This window comes from Corapipo altera, unplaced genomic scaffold (assembly GCF_003945725.1).
Source record: "Corapipo altera isolate COAL_440 unplaced genomic scaffold, ASM394572v1 23, whole genome shotgun sequence".
Classification (NCBI taxonomy): domain Eukaryota; kingdom Metazoa; phylum Chordata; class Aves; order Passeriformes; family Pipridae; genus Corapipo; species Corapipo altera.
Window position 1 is genome coordinate 16,261,611 of NW_020884878.1, and position 15,465 is coordinate 16,277,075.

Below are 15,465 nucleotides of genomic sequence, written 5' to 3' on the forward strand. Positions count from 1 at the left end.
AAAACAGTTAAGACTTTTCCCTACTAAAAATAGCAGTAAAATACATAAACTAATAATAATAATAATAGTAATAATAATAATAATAACCAGAGAGTAAAACAAAAAAACCAAGGAAACTAGTTTTATGCATTGGAATTAGAACAACTTCATCTGTAGCTACCCACAGCCTTCCTCTTCTTCTAAGAATCATCTTTTCTGAAGTCCATCAAACTGACATCAGTATTCTCAGTAATTTGAGACAATCATTTCTTGAGTACATCAAATGAGTGTTTTGAATGTAATCATTGTGTTGGCACCCCCGTCCCCACTGTCAAATTAGACTGCTTGTATATTCAGATTCTCTGGAGAATCTCAAAAATACAGCTGTAGGATTCTACCAGTGAAGTAGTTCTTTATTTAAAGACAGAAATAGAGGGAAAAAATTGCAGAAAACAATTCATAACTCTTTTGTTTTGTTTGTTTTTTTTTTCATTATAAGATTGGAACAAAGCAAATCTAAGATAGAAATTCAACCATTGAAAAGAAACACATCAAAATATAACTATGTAGAGATATACTAAAAAAAAAAGCAAAAAAATTGAAAAAGAGCACTTTGTTCCCAGGAAGAAGGGAGATAAGAGCAATTGTGGGGGTTTGAAATTTTATTTTTAAAGAAAAAATTATTCCACACACTTCCAAAGATGAACAAACCAGATGCACACATTGAAAGGAACAGACAAAGCAGTCTAGGGACACTTTCATAATTTAGATTTATTTTTTTTTTAAGAATTGGATTCTCTTTAATTCCATCCCCCCTCCTTTAAATTTGTTTTGAATTGTTGGCCAAAACCCCACCACCCTCTAGTGTTGCTTTTTTTTTTAATAGATCTTTTTTTTTTTAATTGCTTATTTTTAAAATAAACATGGAGAGAAAAAAAAAAAGGACGTGCAGTCTGGATGTACGTCATAAATAGACATAGAAAAAGATAGAAGAAATTGGCTGAGGTCGACAAATGGGTTATATAATAGCTTAATTTTACTGTAGGATGTTAATAATAATGCATGCTTAAAGTAAGTTGCATTTAGGGAAAGTAGAAAAACAGAACAGCAAGCAAGGACTTGGGGAGTGGGCAGGCAGAGGGGAAGGGGTGGGCAGGGGGTGTACCATCCATGCCTCTCCAGAAAGGGCAAAGCACATTCCAGCAGTTCTCCACATTTCTGGGGGAGGTCAGGAGGGGAAAAGGGTGAGGAGAAATCATAAGCTATGCTAGGACACACTCTTCACCCTGACTGTGACCTTCTATATGAATTAATCACTCAAAATGCCAGATTCCATCCCTTGTTCTGGCTCTAACTTTCCAAGGCATTTCCAAACTGATTGGTATTTCTTTTTTTGCCTAGTGACAGAAAATGCTGCCACTGCTAGAATTAAGGTGGAGACTACTTTCTCCTATGCTACAAAGTTCAAGAAGATATTACTAATCAGTGCTACCTGAGTCTTTACTAAAACTGGATTACAAATAATGTATGTTCTGGAGGGGTCCTCAGCTTCCTCTGAATTCACAAAATCACAGAATATTCTGAGTTGGAAGAGACCCACAAGGATCATCACGTCCAACTCTTAAGTGAATGGCCCATACAGGGATCAAACCCGCAACCTTGGTGTTATTAGCACTATGCTCTAACCAACTGAGTTAATCTTTAATGACACATATGATGTCCATATTTTTCTTGTGAAAAGATCATCATCCTGACATCAGAGTCCTTCCAAGAAGGAACTTAGGACCCCAGCAAAAAAACCTGCTTTGGCTGATTTTTTAGAAGACTGCAAAAGTTACACATAAGGCTTTGGACCCTGTCTATGATGAATCTCTCCAGGAGATAGGAAAATCAGGCTGTAAACACTGCATGTACTTTAGCTTTCCATCAGGAATGCCAGCAAGATCATTTCATAAAGGTCACGCTACCACCAATAGGTGGAAGTGGGGGCTATCTTGAGACTGAATTTCTGGGAAGAATGGGGCTATTCTCCTTGTAGATGTGGCCAGTGGTACTTTTGTATAAATATAATAACAAACAGGTAGGAAGTTTTGGTACTTATTAACATGAGGAAGAATAGCACCTCTAAAGACACTGAGATCAGTATAGTTCTGAGGAATGTTAAATAAGCATAAATCCCACAAAAATACAATAGCCCAGATTGGTTTTAGAGGCATTACTGAAAAGTGTCCAGTTCTGAGAGGAGTTATATGAGAACTCCTGCTTCAGAAGTGATGAGGTTGCACTGCTTAAAAGCACAGTGCAGGTGTAGCTGGAATGTACCATGCCTTTGCTGGAAGACTACACTGGACCTATCTCCTACATCCCTTTGATAAATATATTAAGAAGGGAAGAGGTCAAACCAAAGAAAAGGAAAACTGGTCAAGGTTATCTCAGGGACAGAACATGCAGGTTACAGGAAGAAAAATTTTGGTCTACATAGGAAATTTTGGGGATTCATTTGTAGATCAGAAAAAATTGGTTAGAAATAGGAAAAAAAAATTGCAGGAGTGAGGCCTTTTCAGACCTCAGAGGAGATTTTTATTTGACGAGGTTACAAGGCTAGTGTCCCTGGACATCACTCCCAACCAGGATTCTGAGCCTCTGGTTTAATTGTACTTAGGGAGTTTCACAAAGAGGCATTTAAGCTTTGAATTTTAATCAGTATTTGTCATGACTTGCAGCTGGATTTTCAAAGTAGTGAAATATCGCCCTTCAGCACATTAGAATTGAGTGCCTTCTCTTTGATACAAAACAGACTGTAAGGCATGGGTCTGCCTGCCAACTGTGCAGTCTGTGTCAGGCCACTCCAGAAAACACTTATGCCCTCTTTGACAATAAATGACTAACTCGTTGCATGAGGGTCTAGAAAAGCCTTTTACTGCCTCAAAGATCAAAAGAGCTAAAGAACCACAGTTGGAGCCAGAGACACTTAAAGAGATGACAAGATTTTGTAAAGGAAATCTTGATGTTAGACTTACAAGAGGATTTTAAGAGTGCTAAGCAATTTTTTCTTTACTTAGTTGATACAGAGGTGCTTGAATAGAAGCAGAGGTCTTTCGAAAATCTTGGTCCAGCAATTTCTGCTGAGGCTGGGAACACCTCCTCTGCTCAAAAAAAATAATTCTGGCTGCTAATAGTCAAAACTAGATGTCCTAATTTGAAAATTGGATCCTGAATGCTTCCACATGAAACTATAAGACAGTATTTTATTACTTAACATTTAGCAAATTATTCCTCAGAAAAACAAAGATTAAAAAGCATTGAAGCTTTATTTTATTTTAAAACGCTTAAAGTAGATTGAAGGACTGGGAGTAGAAGCATCTGTACTATCAAGGCTTACAAGCTTCCTGTACTAGCTTTCAAAACAACCTGTTCATTCTTGCATGCTTTTAACCTTTCTTAGAGTAGTATTTTTCAGACATCCAGCCAAATGAATGCTTAGCACACCACAAATAACAAATAGTTTATAGATTAATAGGACTAAAATACTAATTTTCAAAGCAAACCCTCCTCCCTACCCCCAACTCAGAATAAAAATCTTCCTGTGATTCCCATCAGTTATCCCCACTAACTTAAACTGCAAGAGAAGTGTATTGAATTAGCTGGTCCAGTACGAAAAACAGGAAGATAGGAAGAGCCTAAGAAGATAAATTAGTTACGGCACTTTCCTTGCACCAGCTGTTTGCACTGGCAAAAATCTCTCTCATTCTAAGCCCATCTGAAGCTCCAAAATAAAAAGCAATCTATAGTAAGAACACCTACATGAGCACGACTGACAAAGTCCCACATGAGATTTTGCTTGGTCTTGTGTATAAGAGTTAATTAATGGGGCTTCTTTATAGAAATGAGCTAGGAAACTATCATCAAATATGAAAGCACATTTACAGCTACCGAAGCTAAGGAAATCATGGGGCTAAACTGCCACAGCTCTCTAAAGTAAAGAATTTTTCAGGTGTTTGCCATAAGCTTATTATCTTTTCACAGTCCTCCAAATCAAAGAGTATTTCATGCTTCCAGTGCTAAGCAGCCCATCCAATATCACGGACCTGAAAGCATTCTTCCCATGCATCTCTACTCAACTGTATCTTTCTCCTGTAAGAAAGATCTGATGTGGTTTTGGAAAGACTTAAGATTGACATTTGTAGTCAGCCCAGCCAAGGATTTTTTTAATGTAAAGCCAAATTTATTTAATCCTAAAAGTCAGTTGCATGGAAAGAAGTCTTTCTGAATCCTGAGGGATTTTGCAACCACAAACCAGATTCTCATACTGACAAACTCAGTAGCATAGTGTCATCCAATAATTTGAGTGGGAGCAGGAATAGTAGCCCAAGTTTTCTGCATATTTATAGTATACTGAAATGCACATAATTTTCTGATTATCTGCAAACATAGAGCAGCAAGGTTATATTAGTGTCTCTTCCTTTCTTCAATATACAGCTATGAAGCAGACAGGTAAAAATACATGTCATCAGTTTGTCCAAATGCTAGTAAATACTTCGTGACTACCACATCTCTTCTTGTTAGTTGTATCCCAAGAAACCATATGCTGTTGGACAGGTTGGATCGATAGACTGAGACCAAATGTATGAAGTTCAACAAGGCCATGTGCTGAGTTCTGCACTTGGGTCATAAGAACCCATGAAATGCTACAGGCATGGGGCAGAAAAGGACCTAGGGGTGTTGCTCGACAGATAGATGAACATGAGCCAGCAGTGGGCCCAGGTGGCCAAGAAGGTCAGTGGCATCCTGGTCTGTATCAGAAACAGTGTGGCCAGCAGGACTAGGGCAGCGATCATCCCTCTGTACTTGGCACTGGTGAGTCCACACCTTGAGTGCTGTGTCCAGTTCTGGGCCCACCATTGCAAGATAGACACTGAGGTGGTGGAGCATGTCCAGAGAGGGGCAATGGAGCTGGGGAAGGGTCTAGGGAGTAAGTCGTAAGAGTGGCTGAGGTTATTTTGCCTGGAGAAAAGGAGACTCAGAGGAGATCTTGTCGCTCTCTATAACTACCTGAAAGGAGGTTGCAACCTTCAGAAACAGACAGGACTCATTTTCGGTGCGATATTTTTAATCACTTGGATACTAGGCTACATGTGCCATTTCTGTTGAAAGATCCTACAAAGTAATCTAATTAATCCCTAAGTTAGCACAAGGACATTACATTCTCAAAGTCTGCAGCTAGTCCAGCTGGAAGTAACTCTGCAGATAGGACTTCCTTCCTTGCTTTGTGAGGGGAGGATCCAAAGCATAGTAGACTCACAGGTAAAAGGTTTTTCTTGCAATGAACTTAAACTTCTCTTCTGATGGCAAAGTAGTGATTCTGGTTCTGCCCTCAATAACCCCTCTTCTTTTAGCATTTCCTGGTCCTCTTAGAGACATAAATCAACGGTGGGAAGAACCTGCATTTGCAAGTTGTATCCAAAGATAGCTATTGTGGTTTTTATCTTGGAGTTGTAAAAAAAACAAAGCAAAGCAAAAACACAGAAAGAAAAGTGTTGTCTACCTCTTGGATGGCTGAATAATCCAGTATCATCCCAGGCATTACTTATCTCTCTGGAAGACATTCAAGACTGAAAGCATTTCAATTTAGAAGGCTCTTCACTGATGCAGCTATACCTTATTCTTGAGGATACATGGGAATCAGTACTACTACAGACCTTTAACAAGGACCTTTAACAATGAACATACTGTGTTTGGCAAACTGTAGAAGAAAACAAGGATGTTTATAAATGAATATAAATTGGACTTCTGTCTTTTCAGCATTATTGTCTTTTCATTTCCTGGTAAAATGCAGAGTCAAGAGAATTTACAGCATGATGGTTGGGAAGAAGGTTATTCCAGTAGGCTGTGAACAAGATTCATTTACCTGTGTCTTCACAACTAAACTTATTTCTTTTACTAATCAAAGGGAATGATAAGGGTTATGATAGGGGATGTTGTCTTCTACTGAGTTTGAGCACTTTTACATTCCTTCCTAGAGTAATTGAGGTGTAAGAGTTAAGAATGGAAATGACATATTCTAACACATGCAGAAAAACTGCAATAAATCAGGGACTCTTATTGTGCTTATCTTCCAAATGATGGCTTATCCAGCAGTACAGCCCTGCTTATAATGTTATTTTCTTTATGCTACAACAAATCTTTGGGAATCCAAAATTGAGTCCTGGGACTCCTGGACTTCAGTCTCCTCCTCAGCCAAGAACAAACCAGAATATTCCTCGGAGTTAATACAAGGGTTGCTTCACAGCTGACCTAAAAGGCTAAGCCAAGTTCTGCATCAGCAAGATTAGCTGATGTTGGATACATTAAGGCTTTAATACCCAGTAACCTGTAGAGGAAAACTGCTCCGTAAGAGAGTTTCAGTGATGAGGAGTTCACTACTAAGTAGACTGCTGGCTTCTTCTACCAAATCACCATTGGGAAGTGGTAGAAAATCCTAGGTAGAAACCATGATAATGAGTATACACAAATAAATACAGCCACAACTCTTCCTCTGGAAAGGAAAAAATGGAATGACAACTTTTTGAGCAGTATGTTAGGTGTTGTTCCCTCACACCAGTTCAGAGGATGTGAGATGCTCTTTCCTTTTGATAGTAATAATGTTCAAATGCAATCGAATCCCCTTGAGACCTCAAGTAGAGGTGTTTGGAGACAGAATGGCAAATTACCATTTAATCTGTGCTTTGACGTCAATTCTCCTACTAGGCTGCAGTTGTAACTGCATCAGACATACAATAGAGCTAACTAACATATGAGCTATCTAGCTCTGAAGCACTGTAGGGCAGCCCTTTGTAAAGGAGTTTTCTAAATGTGAGCTAGTTCTGTCTATCATTTGGGAAAGACAACAGGCGACAGTGCTGTGATTCAGGCATTTGGGGACGGATTTTTGGCAGGACTTCTGTTTGTTTTTACAGGGAAATTTAATACTAGCCATGAAGTGCAGAAGCATAAAGAGAGGGTGCCGTTTTTGCAAATTTTCTTCTGAAAGTTCAGGATTACAGCAGTGAAAGACTGCTGCAGGCAAGTTTGAATCCTCTTTTTGAACATACTGAATGACTGGAATAAACTCTACTGTGATTCAGAAGCCAATGCTTTAAGCTGTTTATCAGACATTGCATTATAGCAAGAAAGTAGCTGGCAAGGGTATTTGCTCTGCTTTCATAAAAGATTGGATTAAAAGAGAAATAGATCTCATTCCAAAAGTTAACTTAGTTTAATATCGATGACATTTATATCTGAAGCCCCTAACGTAAGAAGGTCATGGACCTCTTAAGCAATTCCATAGGACAGCCACGAAGCTGAGGTCTGGAGCACCTCTCCTGTAAGGAAAGGCTAAGAGAGTTGGGGCTGTTCAGCCTGGAGAAGAGAAGGCTCCTTGGAGACCTTACAGCAGTGTTCCTGTACCTGAAAGGAACCTACAAGGAAGCTGGAGAGGGACTTTTTATAAGGACATGTAATGATAGGGCAACGGCTTTGAACTGAAACAAGATATGTTTAGATTAGACTTTAGGAAGAAATTTGTTACTGTGAGGGTGGGTGAGGCACTGGAACAGGTTTCCCAGAGAAGTTATGGATGCCCCATCCCTGAAAGTGTTCAAGGCCAAGTTGGAGTGAGCCCTGAGCAACCTGCTCTACTGGAAAGAGCAGGTCCCTGCCCATGGTGAGGCGGTTGGAACTAGATGATCTTTGGGGTCCCTCCCAACCCAAACCATTCTATTATTCTATAATGATGATGCTTGTATCTATTTCAGAACCACAGGTAAAGATAGTATGTCCATGAATAAAGTTGAGGAGATGAATACCAGAATTCTTCAGGTCTATACAGACTTTAAGAGCTTTTTGAACAAAAATCAGGATGACTGCTTTCTGCTATTGATTATTTCTGCTTAAGCTCTCTTTAGTGTCCTTTCTCCCTTATCTTCACAACATGATAACTTATATCCCACTATCCCAAATGTTTAATTGTTTTCTTTGTTAAAGCAGTTGGAGCACTACCTTTCAAAATGTGGGGGTTTGTTGTGTGGTTTTGGTGTTTTTTCAAACCAACAGTTAATATGACCAGGGCAGGTCAGATTGCTGTGGAATCACTATTTAAAGAGATATATAGTCATACACTTGAATATATTTTCCATATTATTGCTTACTGTATTACCTGAAGTATTTACATTTAAATTTTAGGGTCATTGTTAGAAAATCAACTAAAAGATTACTTTACATAGTTATTAACCATCATGCCTGAGCTTCATGGTTAAGTAATTCACAGGAGCATAACAATCATGAATACCTGTGAAATGAAAGTTAACTTCAGATCAAGTCTAATAGGATGGAAAGTTAATTAAAAGAAGCTAAAAAAATCTTATCGTATTAGACTTTCCTCTGCTATGAAGTAAGACGTTATATGGTTAGATTTTAATAGGAAAGTCTATTACTTTCTCATAGCCTCTAATTTCCTTTATCTGTATGAGCCACAAAATTTTCTCATGCAGAATTATTTTTCTGATGAAATAATTATTTCTATTCATATTTTTATTCTAATTGATGGTCTTAAGCACAATCAAAAAAGAGATGGAAATATTATGTTAATAGAACAAACACTTTACTTGGGCAATTCTGCTAAGGGCAAAACTTGCAGCTTTGAACTTTGTGAATGACATAAAAAGGTGTTCAAATTCTAACCTTAGTGCCCTGTGATTTACTGGTTTATTAGGGTATTAATGGACAGCACTGTTTTGAAGTTACAAGAAATACTTCACTCTCAAAAGACTCATTATAAACACTGGAGCCATCTAGGTCCTCGCTTGCCTTTTGCAACGGATACTAAACGGGAACAGGCACATGGACCAAGATTATGCTGGAGAAGAACTGGCAGATTTGCCTGTTATTTCCAGTGCCTAAACAATTCTTGTTAGTCTTTCATGGTAAATTTAAGTGTTAATGCAAAGTGGCTTCTTCTCACAACCTTCCACTGCATTGAGTTATTCATCAAAAATGGAAGTATGCCAGAAGCCAAATCATAAGTTGCCATTGCCGCATTATATCTCTATCACAATTCCTTATCATTGCCTTATTTCACTGTCTGGTAGGTTAGTAGCGGTAACCTCAGCTGAAAAATACAGAGAAAGGGAACCAAGTGGCAATTCAAACATATAACAATAAAGAGAAGAATTCAGCACAGAAGCACTAAGCTTTGAGATAAGATGACAGCTGAATGTGTTCTGGCTTCATAGGTAGGGAGGCAGAACGTTAACTAGAAAAAAACACCTCACTTCTGCTCTTTTCTCAGCCTCAACTTTCTTTTAGAAAAATACATTCCACTTCAAAAACTCTGCCATGGTGTTTCCTGCTTATTATGCCTCAGTAGATGGCTTTCCAACTTGAAAAATATCTGATCTATTTCCAACTCTAAAGATATTCTTCATACTAACTCACTGCCAACCCAAGTTTGGGATCTAAGAAATGAGTTCAGGTTTCCTATCATCACTCATAAGGAAAGATGTATGCCCTCAGCAACCTTGTAGCTACCCTATTGCGTTCAGTAACTTTACAGAAATATGACTGACTGAACTTTTAAATTGGATGTAGGTAAATGACTCCAGAAGAGAAGTGAGAAACAGATTGGAACCTATCCCCTAACCCTAGCACTGCGTGGACTCTACAGGGACTATCAGGATACAAAACCATTAAAAATCAGTGGACTGGATTCACTAATAAACATATTAGTGAAGAGGAGGAAAGACTTTTTGTTTGCTCATCTACAGCATTCAGGTATAGCTATGGGTGAAATTATTCCCTTTGTTTTAAAAAATAGGGATTTTCATAATTAAAAACCAATTTTATTCAGAAATATTTCCTCTCCTTTATTAGTGAAATTCTTCTTTTAAACTCAACAGTAATTTATCTGCCTTCCACATCTGCAACTGTTGCATGCCCTACAAATACTTTTCTCTATGCATCTCTCCACCTTTCTCTCCACTAAAGCTTGTTAGTGAGTCAATTAAGGAAGCATCCTTCTAACCTCTCTGATTACAATAATTCTGAAGTGCAGACAACAGCATTAATCATTCTTACTAAATACCTGCAACACACTTTTCAAATCTGAGATAAACAATGCTACTGAAGTACTAACAGTACACTTCTGGTCAAACACCTTACCCGACATACAGGGTTGGGTGCTCTGTCAGATAAGACCAAGAAGATCCAGAACACTATCAAGTGCAGAAATAATAACGGAAGTTGCAATGACTTACTTTAAAGACACATCATATTTTCTAAGCAAAAGGGTGGTTTATCTCTGCTCTTTCAAGAATACTGATGTGCAGAGTACAGACACATCAACTGGGCTCAAAAAAGTAAGCGAAAGTCAGAAGCTACCTGATCGCAGAAAACCAACAGGCATTTCTTATGTATTCAAACTGTGTAGAATAAAGTAAAGCATCGTAATGAAATACAGTAAAATATGTAGATGATATGCACCTTATAAAAACAAGCTGTTGTAGTCAACAGATGAGCTCTGAAACGTTCCGGCTAAAGTCTCTCCTATATGTTAAATCACCTAGATGTTTTTTTCCAGACTGTGATTTAAGGTGTAGCTAACTCTATATAGTGATTTTTTTTCACATATAACTATACAAATTTAGCCCTAATACTATAAAATGCTAAATACTTTCTGCTTTCATTAATCCTAGTCACTCAACGTCTCAACAGGCTGCCAGTTTCTTCAGCCATGTCGTCAATATATGCAAGCACAAGCATATATACAGGAATCTACACACAATTTTTTGATTTTTTTTACTGTGAAAACATTTCATTTGCATCCAAATTCCAAGCTGCTATGGAGATCCAAGTGTTGACTGCTTCCTTTTCCAAAAGAAAAATCAACATCCAGTTCATAAATGCTCTGAACAAAAGGTTTGAAATAGAGTTATAAACAAGTGAGGAATGTGGTGAAAAAGTTCTGCAGTTGGTATTTTAAGCCCATTACCAAACATAGGCTCCCAGGAATTCCTTGTACATGCAATTTTTTTCTTTTGTTTTTTCTTTTTTTTTTTTTTATATGCAATGAATTTCCTAAGTTACTCTTTCTGATTTCATGCTCAGTTCTGGCAAACAATCCTACATTTGAAACGTAAGAGCATGATTTGCAATACACCTGCAGCAGTTTTACACTGATAATAATGCTTATATGCATTACTGCTAACTTAAATTAGCAGTAAATGAGAGGTAGAGCATGTGCATAATTTCTTACAGTAGAATCAGAGAGACCTGAAATACGACATGCAGTCCATCTCCTGGGGACAAGTACAGGATATTACCAGCACTCTGTTTTCACATCTAAGATATTTGATACAACTATTGGAAAACTGTCATCATATTACGTAACTAAATAATAGTTATGGGTTTTATAGATAGATAGATAGATAGATAGATAGATAGATATACACATACACATATATATGTACTATGTATTACACAGATATAAATGTGTTTATACACCCATATATATATAGATATATTTCCAGCACCTTTCTCAGTGCTCCAGTCAGAGACACAAAGCTCAAATTTATTGGATTTTATAAAACGAAACTGCATTCGTCATCCCTTAATCCTTTCTTGCAAAGAATCTCTTTCCACCGCACCAGTTCCCTATGCTTATTAAGCTTCCCAACTACATTCAGAACTCAGGATGTGTATAAGCAGAGGCTCCGCTGTAATGGAGCACAGAGATAACAGTGGCTTTGTCAGTACTACCCCTGAAATGATGTGCACAGTTCTATGCATTTCATTACCAGAATAGCACAAGACAAAACAAAAGAGAAAACTGATAAAGAGCTGCTGTTCAACAAGGAACAACAATCATTGCTCTAAGCTGATGTCTAAAATCTTTAACTTCACTATAGATACCTCTATTGTCTTGGTTTGCATCCCTTGAATAAGAAAATTGATGCAATATGACACACGACAGTAAAACTTGTCATTGCCCTAACATGGCTGGATCCCAAGAAAAATGACCTCCTGGTGTGTGTATCTAACAGAAGGTTTAAGAAATATGCAGGATCAAAATGCAGCTTTTGCTTAAAAGTGAAGGAGAGATAACTGAGGTTAGAAAGTGAAAGATGAATTAAGACTCCAAGGTCTTATTTCAAGTCCTGCCTTCATACAGACCTTTAGGGTCTGGTCCACAAAAGGATTAACTATCTCTTGTCAGGATATAAATCTAAAATTTAGATCTTTTAAGCAAATGCTCAGCTGCTCTAATATCCACAAAGTTCCTCTTAGCTGCTGGAAAAATTGTGGCAATATGGTCATAAAACATTTTCAGAGCTATTGGACATTCACACATGCAGCCATCCCCAGGACCTAACTACTGAAATTCATTTTAAATAAGCGTGTTGAATGTGCAGCTGGCATCAGAGATTAAATCCCAATAAAATACAATAAACAATATTGCTTTTATAGGGATTTTAAGGCAAAAGAAGTAAGTATCAATAGCAACTGATATTCCAAAGAACATTATAAAGCTGGGCCTTCATTAAAAGTCTGCTTTTACAGTAGTCCAAATGGCATTTACCTCATTTGCTGTTCAGACTCCTAATTAATTAGCTTTAATGGAAACTAAGCAATTTTTGATGTGGAAAAAGAAACAAAACTGCTCAAGTTCCTCGGGATACTTTAGACATTTTGTGTGAATATAGTGTTCTTACTTGAGGACTGCCAAGCCTGGCAGGTCTTAAAATTTTTTAAACTATCTGAATAGTCAGCTTGCGTTTGGACATTTGCCAGCGATGAGACATGCCAACAGAAAACTTGCAGCTTGTTATCAGGAAGGAAAGGTCATCTGGAAGGCAAAGAAAAAAACTCTCCAGGAGAATTAAAAATGTACTAGTAAATGAGGTATAGATGACTGGGATTAATTTTTCCTAAACTATCGGGTCTTCACGTTTGCTATAGACAGCACTACCAGAACACTCATTCTTTAGCAGAGAATTGTGTAAATACCTTTTCAGAGGAGGCAAGATAGGTAAAAAAATACTGCACCAGGTTTCTCAACTCCTCCTGCATGGAGGAAGAATTACTACTAACAGAGTGAGATAGACACACAAATGCTGCTTTCATCTTTAAACAATCCTGTTATTAGAATAGAGGTGCTGCAGGCACAACATCTGCAGTTTGTTTTACCATCTGTTTCTAAAAATATCATCTTAGTGAAGGAGACTTTTTTCCTCTCTCTCCAAAACAATTTTTGTTTGCTTTTTCTTTCCAAAGGTAAAGTGATGGATTTGGAAAACAGCATATGTGGAAAAGATCACACAGCTTCAGGGATGGACTTTACCGTTGCTATTCAAAATACAATGAAAAGCTGTGAACAAACCAACTGAAGATTCTGAAAAATACTGGCTCAACTCCTGTGATAAATGTAATCAAAGGTTTTAGTCTGCTAACACAATTCATACGGAGCTAGTGACAGATGTTTTCTATAGAGAAAAGTACGGTTTAATGTTCTGAAAAACCTAATGGGGGGGAAAAAACGTTGAAAAACTGAAGGGAAGTAGTAAGAAGCCCTCAAGTTATTTACAGGTGAAGGTTACTAGTCATATTTTCAAAAATAAAAAAAAGAGACAAATGTACACAGTACTTCAAAACTTTCTACTTTGTTTTGTAACTAGATACTTTGCTAGAATGCGATCTTTTTTCTGGTTTTTTTTTTTTAAGCATCAATTTCAAAATGAAAATGCACTGTAAGGCAAAAGTCGAATTTTGCATTTCAGGAGTTAAAGAACATTTTCTTGTTTTGGATATGACACAGAGAATTAAGAATAAACTAGATGGAATTCCCACAGTACTTTGCCAGCACCAAATCTTATGTTTTTATAAAAATCCCCAAAAACTAGGGTATGAACATCTTCAGCTACCTTCCAGTCTCTGAATTCCTTTTGGGCTTACGTGGCATGTTTAAGCACATGAAGTAAAGGGTGTGAGAGACGGAAATGTTAGAAGTTAATGATTCAAACAATCGATCCTCTGCAGAAGCAGCAGGTGCTTTACTGAGGCCAAGTTTGCAGCCCCCAATCAAGGGGAGGAGAGCTTTTTGGATGTGTGGTGATGAAACCTTTGATCTGCATAAGAACAGCCCAGGGGCAGAGGAGGAGCACACCCACCACTGAAAGATGATCACAACAAACCAGCCTTTGTTTAGCAGCAAACTGGATTTTGAGCCAGATAAGGAACAAGGTTGATAAGAAACAGATTATGAAACAGATCCTGCATAATGCCTTTTATCATGCCAATGTCCTCCCTCCTGATGAAGCTCAGGTGTAAAACTCACCCCCTCCACCTTCTCCTCTCCACTTCCCTTGGAGGAGGCGTAAGCCTGAAGGTACTCATCCTTTCTGATAAGGCACAATTGGCTCAACTACCAGGCTTGAGAAACCATAGTCACGTCTTAGAAGGGGTCATAAACCATCAAAGACGCCCGGAATGCCCCCAGACTCATTTCTGGCGATTTCTATGAGAGGATTGCACACAATCCACAGTGTTGCAGGAGAATGCTACCCATTAGCTAAAGGAATAAGAAAAGATCTGGTAGTATGTCCAGTTTACTGCACAAAAGAGTACTTTATTCTGTTTCAGGTATACACCGCACTGACTTTCTCTCCAGCTGTCAAACCTTCTTTAATCCTCGCCACAGGTCTGTGAGAGTCCCCAGTACCCTGACAGAGGCAAATGATTCAGAACCTCACCAAAGGCACCTCCATGCTGCAAGTTCAGATCTGTGCTGGAGGTCCTCTATTTCAGACTGTGCCTAGATCTCAAATCTGAGTGTCACACTTGCCTTCACTCTCAAAACACCTCCTCCAAATGCTGGGATGTACTAACTGCTTTCCGAGTTATACAACAGCCAAATGCTTGAATTAACAGAATTGAAAAGGAGTATGAGAAAGAGGAGGAGGCAAGATTCAATCTATCCATTCCACATTTGCTTGAAAAGCTCCTAAACAACTTTATTCTACTATTTCAGTTCCCCAAAATGCTTCTTTTAGCCAGAACATAAACATGGCATTAATGGATGTGTAAATAGACACACATGTACCAAGAGAGAGCATGCATGCATCCACTGTTTTGCAATATATTAATGATCTGTGTTTTAGCACGAAAAAAAATTAGCACACAGGAGAATCACAGATTCTAGGGGAAATACCAATCTCCAGGCACTCCACAGTAGACTCCACAGAGAGAGGTCAGGAGAAGAAACTAAAATTATGCTTTGATACACTGGAAAATACCCCGAACTATTCCCAGGACTATTTTTGCTCTTTTCATCTGTCAAATATAAAATTTATGAAGCCCCCAAGATTTCAGTAGTGAAAATTAGTAGTTGCTAAAACTAGTATCTAAAACCTGTCATACAGGTTTCAGTACTAGGAAAAAAAAATGAATTATTGACAT

The 15,465-nt window shown here is 38.0% G+C and overlaps 1 protein-coding gene across 22 annotated transcripts in view; it reads right to left on the reverse strand.

The window, feature by feature from the left end:
• Positions 1-15,465, reverse strand: part of NRXN3 (neurexin 3) — a 1,012,014-nt gene that overhangs the window by 11,607 nt on the left and 984,942 nt on the right. The window lies entirely within an intron of this gene.